This window comes from Halichoerus grypus, chromosome 4, assembly GCF_964656455.1.
Source record: "Halichoerus grypus chromosome 4, mHalGry1.hap1.1, whole genome shotgun sequence".
NCBI classification, from domain to species: Eukaryota; Metazoa; Chordata; class Mammalia; order Carnivora; family Phocidae; genus Halichoerus; species Halichoerus grypus.
Window position 1 is genome coordinate 70,893,658 of NC_135715.1, and position 24,326 is coordinate 70,917,983.

The 24,326-nt window shown below is 46.3% G+C and overlaps 1 long non-coding RNA gene across 1 annotated transcript in view; it reads left to right on the forward strand.

The window, feature by feature from the left end:
* Window positions 1-23,401, forward strand: part of LOC118549951 (uncharacterized) — a 98,316-nt gene extending 74,915 nt beyond the window's left edge. Inside the window, exons 3-5 of the long non-coding RNA XR_004924320.2 lie at window positions 13,614-13,699; window positions 18,455-18,592; window positions 21,788-23,401. This is a non-coding gene — a long non-coding RNA (uncharacterized LOC118549951). The remainder of the gene's footprint in view (window positions 1-13,613; window positions 13,700-18,454; window positions 18,593-21,787) is intronic.
* The last annotated feature ends 925 nt before the right edge of the window (window positions 23,402-24,326 follow it).

Sequence of the window (24,326 nt, forward strand, 5' to 3'; positions counted from 1 at the left end):
CACTGATGGTAACTATCAAAACAAACCTGGTATTTTTTAAAGATCTTATTTATTTATTTGACAGAGAAAGAGAGAGCGAGCGAGCACAAGCAGGGGGAGCGGCAGAAGGAGAGGGAGAAGCAGATTCCCTGCTGAGCAGGGAGCCCGATGTGGGGCTCGATCCCTGGACCCCAGGATCATGACCTGAGCCGAAGGCTGATGCTTAACCGACTGAGCCACCCAGACGCCCCAGATGAACCTGTATTTTGGCAAATGGTTTTGTTTGTGACTCTGCCTCAGGCTCCACCACATATCCCAAACTAGTACCTCTCACGGGGCCGATTAAAACCTAGAAGATCAGGATTCAGGAGAAGTGCGACAGCATTCACAGGACTCCGGAAAATGGTTGCTGACACCTGGTCATATAATTTCTTGTACTCATGCATTTTTTTCATCTGCAAAAATGGGTCCTCAATAACTGGCCAGGGAATTTTGTGTGCAGGCCTATTATCAGCTGAAGTGTCATTTGGAGACTTGAGAGAGGCTAGTTCCATTCTAGACCGGATCCCACACTTTGCAATGTCTGCTTTTCATCAGCCCTGCCTACCGTGCTTCCTTTCCAATCACATTTATGTACGCTCCCCACCCCGACTCCCTCAGAGCCTCACAAAGCGTGTCGATTGGCGAGTAACAGCCAGGCACATAATACACTCGATAATGCGGAAGCGTCTGGGCCCACGATGAAGGGAGTGTCAATGGTAGTGCTCACGTGACCTACCACCGGGCCGCCCATCCTTTGTCTTCTATTCCAGGGCCGTCCTCCAGCATTACAGGTGGCTGGTTCCTACTGCTGAAGATACACCTTCCTGAGACTCCTCCAGGGCTCTGCCTTCTCCCCATCAGTGGGGTCCCCGGGCCCCTTGACTCAGTGCTTTAGCGTTTAACCTGGCATTTGAAGTAACCAGTGGCTCCCTAGAAGGCCACCCCTCCTCTGTTTAACCCCCCTGCGCTACTACGTTAGTAGAAAACGATTCACGTTCCAAAGCCTTTGGGAATTATCCAGGTCACACCTGGCCATGCTGTCATTAAACCCCACACTGTATTATATGTGACAGTGAAGGAAAGTGCCCTAGTCGCCACCCACCAAGACATCATTTGTGCACCAACCAGATGCTTGTGTGAGGAAGGTCAAACCCCCTCAGGCCTGGACAATTGTGTGTCCTCTCTGGGCAGTCCGACACTCAGCAGGAGACCACAGTCACCTCTCTTGCTGCAAGACCCTATTTTCAAAAACGCCAACCGCTTGCCCGGAGAGATCGAGACTGATGGAAGAGGCCAGGGGGACGTGATGCCATCATATCAAATAAAAAGAATTGGGGGCTACGTATTCCTCTGTTGGGTGAGACGTCAGGAAAGCCTTCTTCACTTATGGAAATTCCTTCAAAATAAGCAAGAGCCAGTGAGCCACATTCTTTTGTGAATACTTGCTGTTCTCTTTTTCTTTTCATTTTCACCATAAGAATCCATAACCAGGCTAAAGAATAAGTCTTCCTACCTAATATAAAAGCAGTAGAAGTAGTGGTGATATTAATAATACTTTACATTTATAGAGCATTTTTTACCTTTAAAGCCCGTTATAAATATTAACTAATTAATTCCCTTAGCAACAAAGTACTTACTTTGTTTGCTTCTAGACATAAAGCAGTGGTGGACTGAATTATACATCTCCCTATGGAGTGATTTGGCATCTTTTTCAAATACGCAGCATTGGTTGAGAGGGTTTTTTTGTGTGCAATTCTAAAGTCAAATTTTAAAAATCACTATTAAAGAATGGAGGAAAAAAACCCCAGAATTCTAGCCAGAGCCAATCTATCCCAGTTTTCAGCCGGCCTGTGCTAAGGGCAGCATGTTTTTAGCACCGAATCTCTTCTATGGCTTTCTGGGTATCAACCGTGCCCTAGATGTTATCATCTCTGACGGTTCAAAGAGAAAATTCCAGAAACAAACATCCTGGATTCTATTTACGTGCACAGTTATTTAAAAATAAAACTGACATCAATACCAATATTGCTATGGGCTATTACTGCCTCAGGTGTATTCTCCACTTTCCTCTTTGAGGCTTCAATCAATAGACCAGCAAAGACATTAGGTAAAATGTTTCCTCCCTCCTCTTCTCCACTCCTCCCTCTCTGCCTTCCACTTCCACTCCTGCACCTGTGGGTTCATTCTGTGGTAGTCCCACTGCTTAGCACATTTTCCGGCACATAGTAGCTGCTCAATAAAAACCGAACGGCCAAATGAACTTCAGAGAATTTGAGGAGTTCAGTATTGTACAAAGCACCGATGTGTCAGTCCAAACCATTCATTCCCAAAGCATCTGCTAGTGGCCTCTATAACTGGAAAGCCCATTGAGCAGGCTTCATCGTGTTCTAGAGGGCCCGTCTGTTTTAACCCAGTAGCTGGAATTGGCAGTCCGTGAGCAGAAGCTGGCTCCATCAGATGCTGCAAGGAATAAAAAAGAGGCCAGAAAAGTCCTTATCCATCACAAGGACGAATCAATGGGCCCGCCCTTCCATGCTTCCGGATTTGTCCCTTATGTTCCATGTTGTTCTTCTCTAAGACCCCTTCCCTCTTTTCTCCCTCCATGACTCTCTTTGATTTTTATTTTAAGCAGATTTTGTTTCAGAGCAGTTGGCTGGGCCGTGAGTTATCCTGTGTGTTTTGTTGGGCCCCAAATTCTCCTGGGAAGTCCCTGATTTTACAATAGACTCAGGAAATTGCCAAGGATTCTGGCCAGTCCAGGCTCCTGGGCTACACAGCACTGACTTAAATGACCGCCTTGACCTTCCCCAAACTATCTATTAGAGGTAACTCAAAGATGAGCCGAACCCTGGAATTTCCTCCACTGAGATAGTTCTGAGGGGACCCTAAGACACCTGAGGGTTTCAAAGATTCTATCTAGTTCAGCTCTCTCTCAGAACCGATCTGGCTGCCACCCGCCAGGCGCCAGGAGGGGACGTAATTCTCTGCCCTGCTTAGGGCCAAGTTATTCTCCAGCATCTCAGATTCTGCTCTGTGGGATATTTCCTTAATCTACCCAATTAGAACAAAAGTCATTTGGCCCAACCATTTCAAATACTTCCACTTACTAAGCCTCTAACAGACATTTCTTTTTTGGAGCATTTTACAGGCAGGGCAAGAATTGCTAACCTTTACCAGATTCCGGGTAGTGCCCTAGGAGACACTCTCTCCTTTAAGCGTCTCGGCTACCCTGCAAGGCAGCATGTAGCAAAGCCATTGGATCCAAATCCAGCATGTCCGAAACAGAACTCATGATCTCCCCGAAGTCAGGTTCTCAGCACAATCCCTTAGCTCAGTGAATGGCACAGCTATTCCCATGGTGCGAGCCAGAAACCTGGGTGTTATCCTCCGTATGTCCTATTCCCTCAGCCCAGATCCAAGTTCTACTGGCTTGATTGCCTCACTTGGTTTCTCGAGCCACTGTCACATCTCTCCCCACTGTAAGCTTCATGAGGACGGAAACCTCCATTGTTCTGTCATCAGGCAGAGAATTGTGGCTGGAACAGAGTAGGGTCCTAACTGAATAAATGATTGATGAGCCATTGCCATGGCTCCAACCCAAGCTACTGTCACCTCTCGCTTCGGCCACCAGAGCAGCCAGCGCAGAAATCTCCCAGTATCTACTCTTGGCCCCTCCAATTATCTCCACACTCTGTACCAGCTCTAGTCTTTAAAAACATACATAACTCACATTCCCCTGATGGCCTCCTGGGGATCACAGCTTAGACCACCTTCCTTCCTGGCCTGCAAAGTCAAGTATGATCAGCCCCCACCCACCTCTCAGAGCCCTTGCTCAGGACTTTCTCCTCCACCAAACCCACCTTCTAGCCTTTCATCTAAAATGATTTCCCATACCCTGCTGCTCTCAGCCCAACAGTGGCTTCTTCATGCACCTTCTCCTGGCTCCTTGGTCAGGGTCTACTGCGAAGCTCTCATCGCTCCTTATACTTTTCCTTGACACGACCTATTAACAGCTTGCGACTATACTATGATTTCCTCTCTTTGTAAATAACTGACTCCCCCCACTAGACCCCGAGTACCCCGCCTGTGAGCACCCAACACGGTCCGTAGCTTCAGCTCAGCACTGCCCTAGCAGCGTGCAACACACTTGGCACTCAATAAATTATTTGGCGAATGTACTGGCTCGTTTCCATTTGATCCCGCGGCTCCATCCTCCACCCCTCCCTGCCCTGCCTCCTGCGCTGGCAGGCTGACCCTAAGGAGCTGTGCGGCTCAGGCCCCTCAGCCCCCTGGCTTGGCCTGTGGGAGGAACCGAGGAGAGCCGGGAGGGAGGGAGATGAGAGCCGCCCGTGGGCTCCCTCTCCACCCGGCAGGCTGGCGCTGGGCAACGGCTGTTCTCTCCCACCTCGGACTGTCTCACCAGGGCCCAGCACATCTCGCTTGGGTCGGCTTCCACTCTCACCAGTCCCTGAACTGGGAGCCCCACCATCGCTCCCTGCATCTTGGTAGAGAGTCTGATTAAACGCTCCTCAATCCCACTCGATTGTGCCACCTTTTTCCTGCCATGATCTTGATGAATACAACCATTGCTGCTCCCTTTTGACAGTTGAGGAAACCGAGGCTCATCTCACACTGGTGGCTGGTGATGGGGACGGCGGGCAGACAGGGACATCCTGGGACAATCTGCCAAGGGGCCTGTAGGGAGACAATGCTCTACTCTCAAGTTCAAGCTCAAGTCTGTCGACTTTTCAAGCCCACATGCTCTTTGCTCCCTCGCACCATCCTGAAACCCCGAGCCCCACTCTCCGTGACTGGTTAGGAACGGACACCTCTGTATGGAATGAATTTAGAGATGTTTGCAAGCATGGACCCCCAAATAACTCTAGCTACCGTGTGAGTTCGCAGTTAGCCGCCAGAGCCTTGCTGGCTGTTGGAGGCACCTGAGAACCCCCAGCAGTGATTCTGTTTTTGCTCCACTGCCCAGTCCTCTCCCTGGGTTAGCCGTCCTGCTTCTGCAGCTGCCCTGTGTGCCAGTGTCCCTGTCCATCCGGACTGGCCCCATTCCGGCCCTTCCCAGGGTACGCGTCCGCTCATAGTTGCTCTGCCTGAAAACAGGCAACATTGAATCCCGAGGGTGGGATGAAAACACTGTTTTTGTTGCTCTTGATCCTGCCGTTTCTGGCCTACTTGCTTTTGCCCCAAACTAGGGTGCCCAGGCACTGTGGACAGCGTTCTCCCGTGGGCCTGCTGTGGTTTCCCACCCTTCTCCCAGACTCGCTCCGTGAAGCCATCAGCCCAGCCCTGTGGCCCTCCGGCTCCAGCTGCCGGCAACGTCCTCTCTCAGCCCCTCACAGCCTCCCTGGCCGGTCCACCTTCTCATCTTTAAACCTGCCCTTGGCCACTCCTGTGGTTAGAAGTCCCTGTGTAGAAGCAAATTCTATTTTCACAAAGCATTTGCTTGTAGATATTCCACACCCCACCTCTCTGCTGCATGGAGGTTACAGGTCAGTGAGCCACAAGCTGAACTCAAGTATCTGCTGACCCTTCCTAATAACTGGACTTGAAGCCGGTTTCTAAGGAAAACCCCAACACTGCTTAGAACATTGGAGCCCGTGGAGAGGTGAGGACCAAAGAAGTCATGCCCATGAAAATGTCTCAGCTCATGACGTAGCGGGAGGTCATGGCCATTCGAGTGGGATGGACCTGGTTCGAATGTCAACTGTACCACCCGTTGGGCGCCCCAAGTCACACAACTGGAAAACACAGAGCCAGGATACAAACCCTTGTTCTGGCTGCTGGATTCTCCCCGCACCTTGGGTTTCTCATCTGTGAATTGGCCTTCTCATAGCTACCACACAGGGTTGTTGGGAGAGCCAGATAATTACACAGAGGATGCATGTGAAGACCTTAACTTGGCACTTAGTAAATACTGTTAATGTTCCCCATTTTCCCCTTTCATGGTGGGAAATAAATGTGCTCCAGGGCATCGATTCCAGGCTCTTTCTCCATGAATGCAGGCCAAGTTTGCACGGAGATATTCAGGTCCACAGAGGAGGGATCTAGTGAAGATCTCACAAGGGTCCACCCCCAGCCACCCCACCCCAGGTGCAGTAAGCCCACACCCACACAATTCAAACTCACTCTATTTACCAAACAGCACATTCCAATGCAGCTTTGTTGCCATGGACAACAGTGACTGTCCCACTATTAATCAGAACACTGCTATATTCTCTCTCTCACAATGGAGAGAAAGGAGAACATGTTCTAATGAGGAGTGGGTATGAAAGGGGCTCAGTAGCATCAGGGCACCCCGAATACCAAATCTGAATGCTAACGCAGAGACAGGAAGCACATTTAGACCGGCGTGGCAGATGGCCCATGCTAGCCAGGTGGCCACATCTTCAGCTTCCTGTTGGCTGATCTGGGAACATTCCAGTGTATTGGTATGGCTGAAATTGGGAGGCGGCTCGTAGAGCTAGGTGCCTGAGCTCGCAAATGGCCAGGTGGCTGGGCCTTTACCTGCCTGTCTCAGGCTGCACTGATGTGTCCTTACATGTGATGTCCACACTGAAGGCCAGCCCATTACTCCCCACATCACAGGGCAGACAGGAAGGGAGCGAGACGGCTCACCCATCTGGCTGAGTCCGGGGAACTCATCCAGCTTCAGAGACAACTCTGGTACCAGACATACACCTGGCCGGGGCAGAGCACCTTCCCTGGGTAGTTCTGACAAGTATTTAGCCTTAGGAATTCCAGAATAAAGAGAGAGTCCCGTCAAAGGGAAGAACAAGGCGACAGAGACCTCAAGCTGAAGTCAGGATCTGGATGTCGGGCAGACAGGGACATCCCAGGACAATTTGCCAAGGTGCCTGTAGGGAGACAATGCTCTACTCTCAGGATGGGTACTAGCCAATAACCCAAACCCAAAGGCCAAAATAGGAGTGGGAGCGTGAGGACACAAGAGGCCTGCCTACAACAGCACAGGGAGCCTCTCCTTGGCTCCAGAGAGGGCACAGGTGGAGGAAATAGGGAACCCTTCGCTGGCCACGACTCAGGTGGGCATGATGCATCTATCCCTCCTGCGAAGGCAGAGGGAGGAGGCACTGAAGACAAGGGAGGAGAAGAGCTGGGAATGGGAGAGGCTACCTTCTCTGGTTCGGTCCTGCTGTACAAGCCTGCTGGGAAGAAGATGCTGGCGGGACAAAGGAGACCAGCTGATCACTCGCCTGTCTGGGAAAAGAGATGGAGGCTGAGGCCAATAAAGACAGTGCCCACTTGCCTTCTGCAGCGTTCCGGTGGCACTCCCAGGAGCCCGAGAGCCCGAGGTGGCCTGGAGACCGTTCTAGTGACACTGGTGACGAGGAGTGATTTCATGTCAAGAGCACTCCCAGGAACGGGCCGCCGTGGCCCTGCTGTGGGGAGGAGGACGTTGGGTCTATGGAAAGATGGGGCAATGAGCCGTGCTCTTCTGGGGATGCACTCGCTCGCTCTGGGGAGGGCCCTCCCCTGCCCGCCTGCCTGCCCGCCTGCCTGCCCGCCTGCCCGTCATGTCTGAAAACGGAAACACGCGTAGAAATCAGAGCATCATTGTGAAAACCGGTAGTTCCTGACAGAAAACGATCAAAAAGAAGCTCCTACTTAAACAATTGGCGTTAGGAATAGATTTACAAACCCAAAAACTACAGTTAATAAATGTGCTGATGCACTTGAAGCTGAACCCTAGCTCAACATTCTGTTTTTGGCTGTGAGCAAATAACAAATAAGAAAGTGCCTCAGATGTATGGGCTCAGCACGTTCCCAGGAGGTTGCTTTACATCACATTATTTTGTGGTAAAATATACAATCTTTCCAGGTGCCTATTATGTGTTTGGAAAGTTAACAAACAAAAACTGCAGCTTATTTCATTTAAAACAAAAACACCGAAGAGAGGTTAACCCTTCACTAACCAGACATTTAGAGAGGAAGTTGTGGTTTCTCTGGTAAAGGGAATTCAAAGTCTGATACTTGGAGCTGGAGCCCAAGAGGAGCTCTTTCTTATCTGGTACTTGATCTGCTAACTTCATTTTCTCCTTCCTTTTAAACACCAGCCTTTTAGCAACCCTTCGCTGAATGGTGTTTATCTTCTGGGTTATCTATTAATTGTCAGTTTATTTAGCAAACGTAGTTTGCCTGGGGTTGACGGATCTGTTTAATATCCTTCTTTAAGGTAGACTGGCATGTCTTTACAAAAAAATGTTATCAGGTGTCTGCTCAAAGGATCATTACTTTGATTTATTATTTCTTCTACAGCAAATATCCACTAATGGGTTTTCCTTAAGCCATATCTGTACCTCTTTTTTCTTTTTTTTCTTCCATGCATCTTCAGGGCCTTTCTTATTTCTGTTTCTTAAATGCTGTGCAGATTGGGGGATGGGGAAGTCTCAGGAGCTCAGTCAGGCCCTGTCCACCTGGCCCCACAGCCACTGATAGGCGAGGGGGAGAGTGCCCGGGGGAAAGCAGTAAAGATGAGCATGACCTCCAGCAGGGGATTCTAGTTCCTGCTCTCCCCAGGGCTCCAGGAAGCAGGTGCTCAGGGAGCACCCAGAAAGAGCCGAGACATCATATCTGTCGTATGCGAGATCCCAGACGGGTACTAGTCAAAATCTCCCAGATGAGTAGGGACTAGGCTGGGGTGAGGGTGGCATGGTGGCGAGACCCAGGGCTTTGGAGAGGGCAGTGAGGCCTGAGTGGGCTTGGGGAATGACCAAAGTGCAGCTCCTGCAGGTGACACTGGGTCCTTTGCCCAGAGTTCAAAGGCTTGAGAGCAGAAGTCATTTTGGCTTTGATTTGTTCTTTATCTCTGGTGTTGGACTGAATCATCTGCTCTCCCTTTGCCTTCCATTTTTAAAATGAACGTATGAGTAATACTCTTAATATTTTCCATTTTAAGAGAAACTCAGAAAGTTTAGACAGACTGTGGGCTGTTGTGTGTTTTTCACCAGATTGTTTTTCTTTAAAAAAAAAAAAAAACCCACAAATATACACATATATTTAAATCTCTTTCTCCCTCTTACATATACACATCAGAGATAACTGCATCTACTATCTTTTTTTTTTTTTAAGATTTTTATTTATTTATTTAACAGAGATAGAGAGCACAAGTAGGCAGAGTGGCAGACAAAGGGAGAGGGAGAAGCAGGCTTTCCACTGAGCAGGGAGCCCGATGTGGGGTACCTGAGCCAAAGGCAGCCGCTTAACCGATTGAGCCACCCAGGTGCCCCATTGCTTCTACTATCAAACTCTAACCAAGTCATGTGGGGGGCAAGAAAGACACCATCTTGATGTTTCTGAACATGACCCCTAAGTACTCGCTATTTGAAGGAAAAGAAAAAACTGCATGAAAGTTGTAAACTTTCCTAAACTGCTGAATTACCCAGTAATATTTAATTAGTTGCCTCGGAAATTTTAAGGGACATGGGAAATATGAACTATGAAAGAGCAGAACAGAATGTTTGTGGTGGAATAAACCAGACTGCCAGGTTGTGTGTGTGTGTGTGTGTGTGTGTGTGAGAGAGAGAGAGAGAGAGAGAGAGATCACAAAGAGAGAATACCCCCCTTCCACTTGTAGAAATATAACACTAATTGTTAATGGCCAAAATTATTACTGATAATCACACTGCTGTGAAGCCCCATCATTCATCACTTCGTACTATGTTTGCTTGTGTATTTCAGGAGGGGTGATAATACCAAGCCCATGGCATTCCTTTTAGTTTCATTTCTGCGGGAATGAGGAGGGGGTGGAATGTGGGGAGAGAGCTCCCTTGACATGTAAATCTGAGCCCTGCCTTTTCTCAGGGCTGCCAGTTTGAGGAGCATGTGGGTTGTGATCCTTTTGTTCCTTTTGGAAGGAAAAGGGGAAAAAAATGTGCTCGGGGTAAAAATAGTATTTTAAAGTCTTTAAAAAAATAATAATGCCACATCAGAGCTGATGACAAGGGAGGCACTGGGAGAGAGTGACTGGGTTGCAAAGGCTGACGTTCTCTCTGCACCCCCCACCGCCCCAGGCATCTCCCCTTGCCCTGGGTTTCCCTCAGCAGCTGTGTCTGGGGAGGGAGCTCAAGATTCCCACTTCCTTTTCCTGTCACTTGCTTTCCCATGTCAGGAAAGTTCACCTGCTTAGGACATCTCGCTGCAGGCAGGGAGACAATGCCCAGGCTGACTGCTCAAGGCTCAGCCTGCCTCATGTCTGCTCCTATTTCTCAGAATGTCCCTCATTGCCTCCTTCTGTCGCTTTTTGGAGTCTCTGCTCCCTTGCTTCTCCCCGCCCCCCTTTTTTGCCCTGGTTATTCTCTGATTTTCAGTTAAGAATCCCAGGCCTATTCGTTAAATTTTCCCATTCTTAGTTCCTTATTTACAGCAACAGCATCTTCCTCACTGGAGAATGGCAGTTTAAAAAGAATTTCAGCTCCATCTGGGAAAGCAGACTCTCGTAGGCTTGTCTGGGAAACAACCTCTCTTCTCCATTGGGCTGGAGCGAGAAGTGCCAAGGGAGGCTGGACCTCTTCCTTCCTTCACCCCACTGTGTATTTTCCTTCTTTGGTGACACTTCGCTTTGATCCAGGAAGTGGCTCTTACAGGAGCTAAATAAAATATAATCAATAAAATCAAAATAAAAGCTCCTGGCAGTGGGTAGGGACCTCCCCTTCTGCCACCACTCCTGGGCCCTGGCTCCTTCCTGCAGCACTTGGCACGGTTCTGACACAGCCCAGGGGCCCACCCAGGGGGTTGCTCCTCACCGCTAACCTTGAGGGCTATGGAGAAGAGAGAGGAGAAGGTGCTCTCAAAACACTAGTCCCATCATTTTGGAGGGTCTTACTTATGGGTAAAACCAGTAGTAACTCACTTCAAAGCTCTTGTAATCCAAGCATTTTAAATTTTATAGACGAGGAAAATGGAATTCAGAGATGTTAAGTTACTGCCCTGTAGCTCAGAGTTAGTTGGTCTAAGAGACGTTGCGAGGACCCAGATAATCTGGATTCTTTGCCCACTGCTCTCACCTCCAGGCTACAATGTGTCCACTACAGTACGCTAAGTCAAAAACCATTTGGTCACTTAAAACAATTTTTTTTGTACTTTTTTAAGTGTTGCCTAAGGCACTCAAATTGGCCTACTTTACAAAGACAAAAAAATATCTATATAAGTATCTTTTTAAACAACTTTAAAATCAGTATTACATCATGGCAGGGCTGGATCGCCTTAGAGTTCACTTAGAGCTTACGAGGAAGGAGACCAAGGGGCTGGTCAGGGCCAGAGTGCCGCTGGGACCGCATGATGTTGTTCTCAACTTCACTGGGCCTAAAAATAGCCCTTAAAATGCAAAATAGGTTCTCTTTTGTTGTTGTTATATAAATCAGGACGTCTTAGATGAGATCGGTGTTCTTCATTTCCTCTGACAACGGGCCCACTTTCCATGCATCTGGAGCAGTCAGTTCCACAGCCGTTCATCACATGTCCGCCATGTGCAGGGCGCCCGCGTGCTGCCAGGAGGTCACGGCCCCGGGGAGGCCAGTCAGCGGTCTTGTCTGCCCAGGGCTGGGTGTGGGACCCCACTCTCAAATGGTGTGGTCCTCAGGCCCACGGCCCTGGTCTTCGCTTCTGAGCAATAGTGGCCTGCTGAGGTTGCCCCTGCCAGCCAGAAGTGGCAGAGACCCATCATTTCCATTTCTAGATTAGATGTCACGTCCGTGGCTTACAGGGGTGGGCACTGCAAGAACTCAGCTCGGATGAGTGCAGAAGGCAGGTCAAACTACACCTGGCCTTTAACGTGGGCAACTGAAGCATATTGGAGAGGGGGGTCTTTGGGGGCTGTGCGCACGTGGATGGCTGCACCATGATTGCTAACTGGGAGGGTGCAGGGCAGTGACGTGCTCGGAAGGGGACGTGGGGCAGGGGCTCTGAGTGTGCATAGCAGGCTTGCGGCTTAGATTGTTGCTTCTTGGGTTGGTTCTGGGGGCACTGGTGGAAATCATGGGGGAAGGGGCGGTTTCCTTCCTCCTCAGCCAGCTTTGGGAGGCCCGATGCTGCTGCGTGGGGGAGAGCATCCTCCTCCTCTCTGTCTCTGAGTCACGAAGGAGAAAATAAGTGAATATTGCTTACCTGCTTGAACTCCCTGCACATAAAAGAAATGCCAGAGACCTGTGGAGTTTCTAAGCCTCGCTTGAAAGAGCCAGAATCACTTAGGGAACAGGTTGGGAGCACCCCTGTGGCAGGCAGGAAGTGTGTGAGTGGCAGGAACGGTAGATTGTGGGTAGCTGGAACAGAGGAGCGGGAACAGAAGCACCCATGGAGGAAGGGCCATGAGGGACAGGGGACGGACAAAACTCAGTACCTAAAAACCTATGCAATGTTCACCTCAGTCCTTGATTGTCCCAGAGAAGTGGGGCCTGGAGGAAGAAGAGGTGCGTGCGCATATGTGATTGTCTTACGTGTGGTGCTCATGCACACAGTGGGCACGGCCATTCATGTTCTCCTCTGTCAGCATTATCCGATTCTCCGCCATCCGAGGACTCTCCTCTCATGCCGCTGTGCTCTCCCGTCACAGGCCACATAGCATGATGGCTTGTCCTCAGTCAGGAGAAGGTTGTCAGCAAGGTCAATTGTCCTGCTTAACAGTGAATCTTAGCAGTAGTCCCTATGTTTGCAGGGGGCTCCAGGGGACACATACCCTCTCATTCCCTCCCCACTGTCACTTTGAGGGGCAGGTCTGGGGTAGAAGAACAGCACAAGATTTGGCTATCAGGCTCCTCTGGCTTTAAATCTCTGTTCTGCCAGTTACTTTTTTTTTTTTTTTTAAGATTTATTTATTTAGTTTGAGAGAGACAGGGAGTGAGACAGCGCACACGCATGCGTGCATTAGCAGGGGAGGGGCAGAGGGAGAGGGAGAAGGAGAGATCCAAGCCGACTCCCCACTGAATGCAGAGGCTGTCACTGGACTCCATCCCATGGCCCTGAGATCATGATCTGAGCCGAAACCAAGAGTTGGATGCCCAACCGACTGGGCCACCCAGGCGCCACTGTGCTGCCTGTTACTTTATTTCACTTTGGGCAAGAAACTACCGAGTCAGTTTCCTCCTCTGGAAAATTCGGATTATAACACTAACTTACTAGGACAAGGAAGGCTTTGGGGCACAGAAGAAGCTAGTAGGCAAATTAGAACAAGAAGTCTTTTCCTCAAGACATTTTCTTTCCATTTGTCAGAAAATTATCATAATCGGTGGTAACTATGCATGAAAGCTGTCCCTGGGATGTGGCTCCCTTATTCCAGGGAGGCCTTTGGCTTCCAATAGCAGTGAGGCACTTTGTACAGTACCTGGCGCACACGGGCTCTCAGCTGTCACCTAGTGGGGTAGCCTTTGTCCCCATCCTGTCTCACCAGGGAACCTGAGGTGACACGTAGGACCAGGACTGAACCTCAAGTCTGTTGACTTCTCCTCCGGCTCCCCTTCCTTCATGATTTAAATGCACCTTCAGAAAATATTCTTATCTTTCTATAGAACACCTCACCATGCATTTTGCCAGAAACAAAAATGTGGACACACTCTAACTTTCTGCAGGAACTGGTCGGCTTTCTCTAGGCTGAAATGCTGCATTACAAAGAGCGAATAATATGATTCCCAAAACACGAGTTCTCAGGAAGATGGTGAGTAAACCCCAAATGGGGCTCCCCAAACTCCGCCAGATTCTATCCATTCTACTTGAGGTCCTGATGGAAGGCTCAGCCTCTGGTGATTCAGCTCCCTAACGTGCAGAATGGAACAATACTCATCTTTCTTGCAGAGATATTATCAGATGGAATTTATGAGCTCTTCAAAGAACACTGAGAGAGAGCCAGAGGTATACGGTACCAGAGAGGGCAGAGCATTAGTGTTGCTATTGTTATCAAAGCCTCATTGTTGTTCATGTAAAAACATTTTGAAAGTCTTCTTCGAAGAATCCCAATTAGTGGGGATAATTAAATTTGTCCAAGGAGGTATAAAGGACATGTGATGCTTCATTTATTTGGCTATTCAATAATTTTTGATTGAGATTCTACTCTGTGCCCAGCAATGGGATTGCAGTGATAACAAGAAATCCATAGACCTGTCCTCTGGGAGCTTACAGACTAGCGGGCATATGGCAGGGGACCCAGAAAAAGCAGATGGAGAAGTCCCAACATTATTGGGGGTAACAGGGAAAATAGACTCATTTGTTTGAGTACTGTTTTCACTTTCACCTTGGTGTTCCTGCTGTCTGTAGAGTAAGCTACAGCGAGCACCTGTTGTTTTGTTTGCACAACATACAGCCCTGTCCGGTAAAGCCTCTGACTTGTGAGCATTCCCTACTCCCAAGCCATGGGGTTGGGATGGGGCCGACCTCACTCCTAGGATCCGAGTATGGGCGTGTGGCCCAGGGTGGACTAGTTAAGTTCCTCATCTGCCTGGCCAGAAGCTGGTGGACTGGTGCAGGGATAGCACTGCCAGGTAAAATACAGGATGCTTATTTAATTTCATTCGAATTTAAATTTGGATTTTTAGGTAAGTAAGTAATTTCTTCCATAGGTCCAAATATTACATGGGATATACTTATACTAAGAAATTATTCATTTTTGGGGCGCCTGGGTGGCTCAGTTGTTAAGCATCTGCCTTCGGCTCAGGTCATGGTCCCGGGGTCCTGGGATCAAGCCCCACATGGGGCTCCCTGCTCGGCGGGAAGCCTGCTTCTCCCTCTCCCACTCCCCCTGCTTGTGTTCCCTCTCTCGCTGTGTCTCTCTCTGTCAAATAAATAAATAATACCTTAAAAAAAAAAGACTTAAAAAAAAGAAATTATTCATTTTTTAAATCTGAAACTCTGATTTAATGAGGCATCCTGTATTTTTGTTTGCTCAATCTACCAACCCTATTCAGGGGGCCAATGAGAGCCCTCCCCCAGACATTTCTGGAATTATTGGCAAAAGTCACTCTTTTCCCACTAGGATTGTGATAGCGGCGGTCACCAGTCTCTGGGGCAACCTTCCTGATAAAGGAGAGGGCCCACTAAACACAGCTGAGAGAGGGAAAGAAACATGCCTGTAATGTCTTTATACCAGCTATTCTCGTTAACCCCCGTCCTTTCCAGTTAGGTGCGCTGCTACTGTTCCTTTGCCCCTTGTAATTGTCCAGAACATACATTCCCAGCTCTGTACTGCTACTCCGACTTCCCACCGTAAGGGCCTTTCTTTCAATCAAAATCTTCCCATTCCTCAGAGCAGTCCACTCAATTCCAATCTTCCCCAAAAATTGTGCTCAGACTATTTAAAGAAGACTGCCCACCATGTTTGCAGGGTCACACAGACAGGTTGTTTTTGTATTCTGGAATGTAATGTATCTGGTCTAGAGACTTAAGCTTAAAGTCCTGGATGCTCCCTGGGCTTCAGGTTTCTGATATCACATGAAGCCTCAATAACATCCTGGAGTAGATTTATTTATTTTATTTATTATTTTAAAGATCTTATTTATTGACAGAGAGGGACACAGCGAGAGAGGGAACACAAGCAGGGGGGGCGGGAGAGGGAGAAGCAGATTCCCCGCCGAGCAGGGAGCCCGATGCGGGGCTCGATCCCAGGACCCTGGGATCATGACCTGAGCCGAAGGCAAATGCTTAACAACTGAGCCACCCAGGCGCCCCCAGAGTAGATTTATTTAAAAGATTGAGCAAAAGCAAGGAGCAGTCACTAGGAGTCAGCTTGGTCTCTCTTGTAGTGGCAGGACATTTTGTGAAGACCCCGTGGGGTCAGGAGTCCAGGCTTTGAGTCAAGACACTGTTGCTGACCATCTCACTGACCTGGATACTTGAATACTCATGTCTTTAAGAGTACTCGTGCAGGTACTTGTGTGAGTACTCATGACTACTTGTTGTGAGTGCTTGTGCCAGTACTTAGTACTCAGTACTTAGTACTCAGTACTTTCCCCATCAGTGATGCCCTGTGTTGTACAACATCTAGCATGTGTGTCCAACTCCATAGTTCAGTGATGCAAAATCATGCTGATATATCCAGGGACTGGTGTGGAGAAAGCGTACCTGGATTTCAGACAGGCATCTTAGGAAGTTTTCATGGTCTTCTTCAGGAGAAAGGTGAGAAATAGAGAAAGAGAAATTCAATATAAGTGACGGAAGATGGGTGAAATATGTCTACAAGAATTCACAGAGGCCAGCATTCCCAGAGTTGACACATGACCTGTCAAAAGGCTGTTCCATTACCTTGGACTTTATCAACAACTTAAAGTAACTGAAGGCATTCTTACCAACTTTCAGGTGACACAGAACTGGGAGGAATGGCCAAAACACTGGAAAACAGAAATAAGCTTCAAACCAATTTAATATTCTGAATTGATGGTTTAGAGCTAAGTCTGTCTGTCTACCTACCTACCTACCTATCATCTAGCTTTTATCTAAAAGAATAGTATACAGCAGGTTAAGAAAAAAGTCAACTACACAAATGTGGTTCATGTGAAAAAGACCTGGAAGGTCTGAGTTACGACAAGCTGAATATGAATCATCAGTAATACGAATCATCAGTAACTGTCCAAAATGCAAATGCAGGGCTGGTTTGCATTAACAGCTGGGGAGAGCCTGGTTCAATGGACATAAGAGCTTGCTCTGCACTGGCCACCTCCTTTTGTAATATTGGGGCTGATCCTGAGGAGGAGATGAGAATGTGATGGAAAAGGTCTAGAAATCACCCATTCATTTGCTCATTCAGGTATATGTGCCTGATTGGCTGTAGCCTTGAACCCTTTTTTGCAATGGAGTAGAGGCGTAAATAAATAAATAAGAGCAAATAAGTAAAATATGCCAGAAACTGTTCTAGAAGGATGGTGTTCAGAGAGGAAAGACCCAGCCTGGAGAAGGGAAAGGCCAACAATGTGGGGATTCAGGCCCCACCACAAAGCACAAAGTGACAGAAAGGGAAGGGAGTGTAAGGGAGGTAAGTCAGTGACACTCTGTTCTGAACACCACTAAGGTATCCCCTTTAATTTGTTGATTCATTTATGTTCTTGTTTTGTTCTCCCTCATCCAGGAGGCAACCGTCTTGATAGGTTGATGTGTATCCTTTGATAGGTATGGGCTCTTAAAAACCATGTGTTCCTGGGCGCCTGGGTGGCTCAGTCGTTGGGTGTCTGCCTTCGGCTCAGGTCATGATCCCAGGGTCCTGGGATCGAGTCCCACATCGGGCTCCCTGCTCAGCGGGAAGCCTGCTTCTCCCTCTCCCACTCCCCCACTTGTGCTCCTGCTCTCGCTGTCTCTCTCTGTCAAATAAAAAACAAAAAAACAAAAAACCATGTGTTGCTGCTCTGTACACATTTTCACATGAATAGTACTCTACGATGTATCTGATTCTCTGTCTTGCTTTTTTCATTCAAGTCTAGTTCGTAAGAACTAACGGGGTTGCTGAACATACAGTCGATCCTCATTATCCTCAGATTCTGTTTTTGCAAATTCACCAACTCACTAAAATTTATTTGTAACCCCCAAATCAATACTTGGGGAGCTTCAGGGCACATTCATGGTCATTCACAGACATGAACAGGGTAGAGAAAAATGTGAGTCACTGGCAGGCACGTTCTCATCTGAGATAGAACAAGGAGACGCTCTGCCTTCTGGATTCAGTATGCTATAATCCAATGTCCCTTTGGCACTCTATTTAGTGCTATATTGTTCACATTTCTGGGAATTTTTGATGATTCTGCTATTTAAAATCATCCCAAACACGGTGCTGAAATGCTGTCTAGAGTTCCTTAGTGCAAGAGGCTGGGATATGCCATACAGAAAACACATGTGTGCAACCTTCCTTCAGGCATGAGTTACAGAACTGTTGGCCATGAGTTCAATGTTAATGAATCAACAATATGGATTAAATAAGATGTCTTTAAACAGAAAAACACATAAACTAAGGTAATGTGTTGATGAGTTGACAAAAATGTTGTGACCAGAGGCTTGCAGGAACCTAACTCTATATTTCCCCTAGGAGCAATGGTTCAATATTTGCTAACTCTGTGTTTGTAGCAACTTTTTACTATTATTATTATTATTATTATCATCTTTTAAATTGGGTGTTGACTTTTATTTTTTATTTTTTAGATATTTTATTTATTTATTTGACAGAGAGAGAGACAGCGAGAGAGGGAACACAAGCAGGGGGAGTGGGAGAGGGAGAAGCAGGCTTCCCGCTGAGCAGGGAGCCCGATGTGGGGCTCAATCCCAGGACCCTGGGATCATGACCTAAGCTGAAGGCAGACGCTTAACGACTGAGCCACCCAGGTACCCCGCAGCAACTTTATAGAACACAACTGCAATGAATAATGAGAATTGATTGTACCTCTGTTTCATTGCTCCTTGCTGCTGTTCAATACCACACTTAACTTCTTTATTCCCCTAGTGATGGACACCTGGCGTGGCTTCAACTCTCAGTCCTCATAATCACGGTTATGACAAGGATCTTCATTCACCTTCCCTCAGAGACCAGTGTGAGAATTTCTCTGGAAGCATTCCCAGAACTGTGATTCCTGGGTCCTAGGTAAGTACATTTGACCAAGTACTGCTGGATTGCCCTAAACAAAGGGGCTGCCCCCCATCTATACTCCGACTACCATCACACAATGGTCCTGTATTCCCTACAGCCCTGCCATGACCTATCATCATCCAACTCTCTAATTTTTGCAGTTGGATGGGCATAAAGTCATAATTCATCATAGTTTTTATTTTATATCTCTGATTAAATGAGTTCCAGCATTTCTTCATTTGCTTATCATTTTGGGTTTCCTCCCATATGAATTGACTATTCACACTTTTTGACCCATTTATCAATTAGGTTTTTAAAAAATTAATTTGCAAAAAATTCCTTGGACATTGTAGATATTTGTACCATGTCAGGTTTAGATATTTAAAATGTGTTTTCCTGATTTGTCATTTGCCTTTTAATTGTGTCCATGCTTTTTTTTTATTAAGTGGAAATCCTTAGTTTTGATATAGTCAGGGAAATGTAACTTTGGATAGTGTCTAGCTGGGAAGAAGGGGTGGAAGTTTGGGAGTGAGTTTTCATGTGAAGGACCATGTTATTTAAGGAAAGGGTAAAGACAATTGAGATTTTTGGGGGGAGGGGTGGGGGGAGGAAGATAAAATATAAATGGTAAGATAGCTATTTTTTTTCTAAAGGGCTCTAAGTCAAAGAGCCTTTATACTTAGTCCATCCCCCAGTAGCAAGATGAGCTCTTTGTTCTCTGAGATGGCCAAGCACAGGGTGGATGAATGCCAGAATGCCCTTGACCAGGGGCAAGAGTCAATGAGCCCTGACGTTGCTGTCAGTTCTGAGAGTCTGTGAATAGGATAGAATGAAGAGGGAAGGAATTTGCATAAAGATAGTTTTTTCCCTTAAACAAGCAATTCTTCGTTCCTGTGCCAACGCTCACCTGGCTAAGCTAGTCTTTCCAGTATCTGTCAACCACAGTAACATTTTCTTGCTGTACTCCATCCCCACCCCTTACACAGGCACAACACATTAACCTTACGGACATGGTATTAAGCTAGTCCTTTCTGTGACTTTATTTTTTTTGAAACTCACAATTCAGTTGAGACTTCCAAATGGCTCCCCAAATTGTAGGTGTGAATCTAGAGAGAGGAGAAGGAAGGAGTGAAAGTAAGGTGTTGAATATACCCTAGTTCAGTTATGAGATGGGCCAAAAGCATTTTTGTCTTTTATTCATTCATTCACGCATTTCCTTATACACTGGCAAGGGCCTCCTCTGTGTCAGCCCCTGGGCCCAGCCCCAGAGACACAAGAGTGGGCAAAACACCACTGTCCTACCCTCACGGAGCTTAGAGCCTAGAGGGACAAACATCTACTTAACACCAAATGTACAAATCTGTGCTCACATTTCTACCTGTCTTCTCCCTTTAAAATTAGTGAAATGAGAAGAACCATGAGAGACGATGGACTCTGAAAAACAAACTGAGGGTTCTAGAGGGGAGGGGGGTGGGAGGATGGGTTAGCCTGGTGATGGGTATTGAGGAGGGCACGTTCTGCATGGAGCACTGGGTGTTATGCACAAACAATGAATCATGGAACACTATATCTAAAACTAATGATGTAATGTATGGGGATTAGCATAACAATAAAAAAATTAAAAAAAATAAAATAAAATTAGTGAAATGAAAAAATGAAATGCAAATTAGAATGGAATAAAAATACCATTTTCATCTGTTGTAGTGGCAAACACCCAGAAGTTTGCTGGTGTGCCTGTGGGACAGTAGGCCTTCTCATACAGCGCTGGTCGGAGCGCAGACTAAAGCAGCTCCTCTGAGGGGGAGTTTGGTAATATTCAACAAAATCACATATACATTTTATTCTTTGACCTAGCAATCCCACTGAGGAAAATATCCCTAAGATAGGCTGGCAAAGGGCGCCTGGGTGGCTCAGATGGTTAAGCCTCTGCCTTCGGCTCAGGTCATGATCCCAGGGTCCTGGGATCGAGTCCCACATCGGGCTCCCTGCTCAGTAGGGAGCCTGCTTCTCCCTCTGCCTCTCTCTCTCTGTCTCTTATGAATAAATAAATAAAATCTTAAAAAAAAAAAAAGGTAGGCTGGCAAAAATACACTAAGGTTTATATACAAAGCTGTTTGTTACAGTACTTATTGTAATAGCTAAAGACTGGAAAAACAACCGAAATGTGCTTCACTAGGGGACTAGTTGAAGAAACCATGGCCTAATCAAATCCACACAATGGAGAACCTTGCATCGCAAAAAGGAATGAGGCATACATACTCCTACATCCTACTATAAAGAGATCTTTAGCATATATTGTTAAGTGAAAAAAGCAAAATGTAGAAATAGTGTATATAGTATGCTACCTTATATCTTAGAACGGGAGGAAATTGTATACATACCTATTATTTTATTTTATTTTAATTTTATTTATTTATTTATTTTTAAAGATTTTATTTATTTGACAGAAAGAGACACAGCGAGAGAAGGAACACAAGTAGGGGGAGTGGGAGAGGGAGAAGCAGGCTTCCCGCCAAGCAGAGAGCCCGATGTGGGGCTCAATCCCAGGACCCTGGGACCATGACCTGAGCCGAAGGCAGACGCTTAACGACTGAGCCACCCAGGCACCCCAACATACCTATTATTTTAAAATTTTAATGAAAGGATATACCAAAAACTAATAAAAATTATTACCTATATGTGAAGGGAGGAAACAAGATGATGGGGCAGACAATATAAACTAGACTATCTGAATGGACTTTATTTTATAGATTTGACTTAGGAGTCATCTGAATGTCTCATGAAACAAAATTTAATCAAAAAGAAAACTGTACTCCCCCCAAAATGTTGAAAACAAAATAAAACGATGTAAATGCCTATAAAATGAGTGGCTTAAGCACATAGAGAAAAATTATTTCAGATGACTTTAAAACCTAGTAATTAGATTGTGCATCCTTAGTGGAGATATGATAAAGAGTCACAAAGAAATCTTAAACTGTTTCAACAATATTATTGTTAGTAATCATATTGGCATTGTTATTTTGAAGTGTGTGTGTGTGTTAACTACTCTATATTTTAACTCTATAATAAAATTGTAATATAGACACATATAGTAAGATAAACCAAATAATTTATTAGAATAAATTTAATGACTAAGAACTAAGATTTTCAGTGTGAAAGAAGTAAGTGTTATAAAGTCATGCTGTATTTTCTCTTAAATTTTTTTTCTAGCTCTATCCACTGGAAAAGTCTGGAAATAGTAATCAACCTGGTAGCAATGAGTGTCATTAGTACCCAGACTGTAGTCTCTAAATATCATTTCCCATTAAAGAAAACCAGAGGTCCTTGGAGAAATGGCAGCTAGATGAACACAGAACATCTTATTGCACCAAAACGCAAGAAAGCCATCAAGCAATTGATGAGGAGTCTTCCAAAGACTCCAAAAGACTCAGGAGTCATCTGGGAGGGACTACGTCTGGCCAAAGATAAGGCAGTTTGATCATCAAAAAGATTAATAATTTCAGTGGTTTGAGATATATCAGTAATCTTCAGATTTATAGCTTATAATAATACTAAATTTATAAAACCTCAGTGGTCGGCTTTGGAGGATACTAGGAAACCATTCAGTATTTTAAAGGGGCTCTGGGTGGTTCAGTTAGTTAAGCATCTGACTCTTGGTTTTGGCTCAGGTCATGATCTCATAGGTCATGATCTCATGGGTCATGAGATTGAACCCCACTTCAGGCTCCATGCTCAGTGGGGAGTCTGCTTAAAGATTCCCAGCTTTTGACAGTTCCTGGGCTTGTGGCAGCATAATTCCAGTCCTCATATGGCGTTCTCCCTGTGTGTGTGTCTGTCCCTAGGTCCAGATTTCTCCCTTGTGGAAGGACACCAGTCGTAGTGGATAAGGGGCCCACCCTACTCCAGCATGACCTCATCTTAACTAATTCCAGCTGCAATGACCTAATTTCCAAATATAGTCCCATTCTGAGATACTGGGGTTAGGATTTTAGCATATGAATCTGGAGGTCATAATTCAACCCATACTAGAATGACAGAGTTAGAATAGCATCATTTTGTCATTGCTAATGAAAGAACGGATCTAGGCCATGGCCATCTGTAACTGCTAAAACCATCAGCAAATACCTGCTGAGGAGCTTTATAGAGAATGAGGCAGGTAAGAGCACCAAACTGCTGACTAATCTGAACATCACCAGATGCAGGAGAACCAGGCATTACAGTGCGTTCTGATGTGATGCCGGAGGAAGGACCCAGCACCACCCAGGAGGGGCTCTTACCTCTCCCTGCTCCAAGAAAACGCCCACTAACCCCGAATCTGAGCAAGCCTTTAGAAGTAAGTTGTAAACTAACATTTTAGAGGATTTACAAGTGAGAAAAGAAGGTGTTAAGTGACACCTTGGGTACGCAATCAGCAAAATTCCAAATGTGAGAAATTCTGTAAGACAAAAGATCTGGTTTCTTAACAGATGTTAAGGGAAGAAAAAGGAGGGGGAAACCGATAGATCAAAAAGAGACTTTAAAAGGTACGTCAACCAAATTCTACATGTGCACTTTGTTTTGGTTTTGATTTGAACAAGCCAGTTACGAATGATAAAGACACAAGAGATGGTCAGAGAAATTTGAACACTCACTGGATATTTGATGACATTAAGAAATTACTAATTATTGGGGCGCCTGGGTGGCTCAGTCGTTAAGCATCTGCCTTCGGCTCAGGTCATGATCCCAGGGTCCTGGGATCAAGCCCCGCATCGGGCTCCCTGCTCCGCGGGAAGCCTGCTTCTCCCTCTCCCACTCTCCCTGCTTGTGTTCCCTCTCTCGCTGTGTCTCTCTCTGTCAAATAAATAAAATCTTAAAAAAAAAAAAAGAAATTACTAATTATTCAATGCAGTAATAGCTTTGTTGTAATCTTTAAAAAGCTCTTATTTTGTAGGCATACTACTCAGGTCTTTGTGGATGGAAAATTATAGTGTCTTGGATTTGTTTCCAAATAATCTGGGAAAGGGTGATAAACTGGGTGAGATTATAGATGAAATACAATTGACCATGTGTTGAAGCAGGGGTGATGGGTACCTGGGGTTTCATTACACTTTTATATGTTTGAAAATTTCCATAATAAAGTGTTAAAAAATTGATGAGGTTGCTCTCCTCCTATAAAAGTCTTATCTATTCATCTCTGCTCTGGATCCCATCCCATTCTATCTTCTCAAGGACTTAGCTCCCCATTTATTGCCTCACTGAGCATTTTAAGTCTCTCTCTCTCTCTCCCTGCTGAGTCATCCCCACAGCTAATAAACATGCTCTCCTATCTCCCGTCCAAAAAAAAGGAAAGAGAATCAGGGAAACCAACTTCAATCACTCCCTTGGCCCACCCAATTTTTCTATTCCTTTGCACAACTCAATCTTTTCTCCTTATGCACATACTTTCTAATTCCTCACCATCCACTTCCTCCTCAACCCCCTGCAATCTGGCTGCTGCTGGAAAATGCTGTTAAGGTCACCACCGACCGCCATGTTTTGTCAACTCCAGTGGACACTTTCGGCCTCTCAACGGCTTTGGCCTGGTTTCGTGTCTCTCCAACCGCCCACTCCAGCCCTGTCCATCTATGTTCCCCCATTTCGTGTCCCTCTCCCCTGACACACAAAACTCTCTCCATTTCCTGTCATTTTCTCAGACACCCCTGATGCCCAGGTTTTGTGCCTTCCCCATGCTCCCTGCTTTCTTCTTGGCTCTTCCCATGATTCGCTCCTC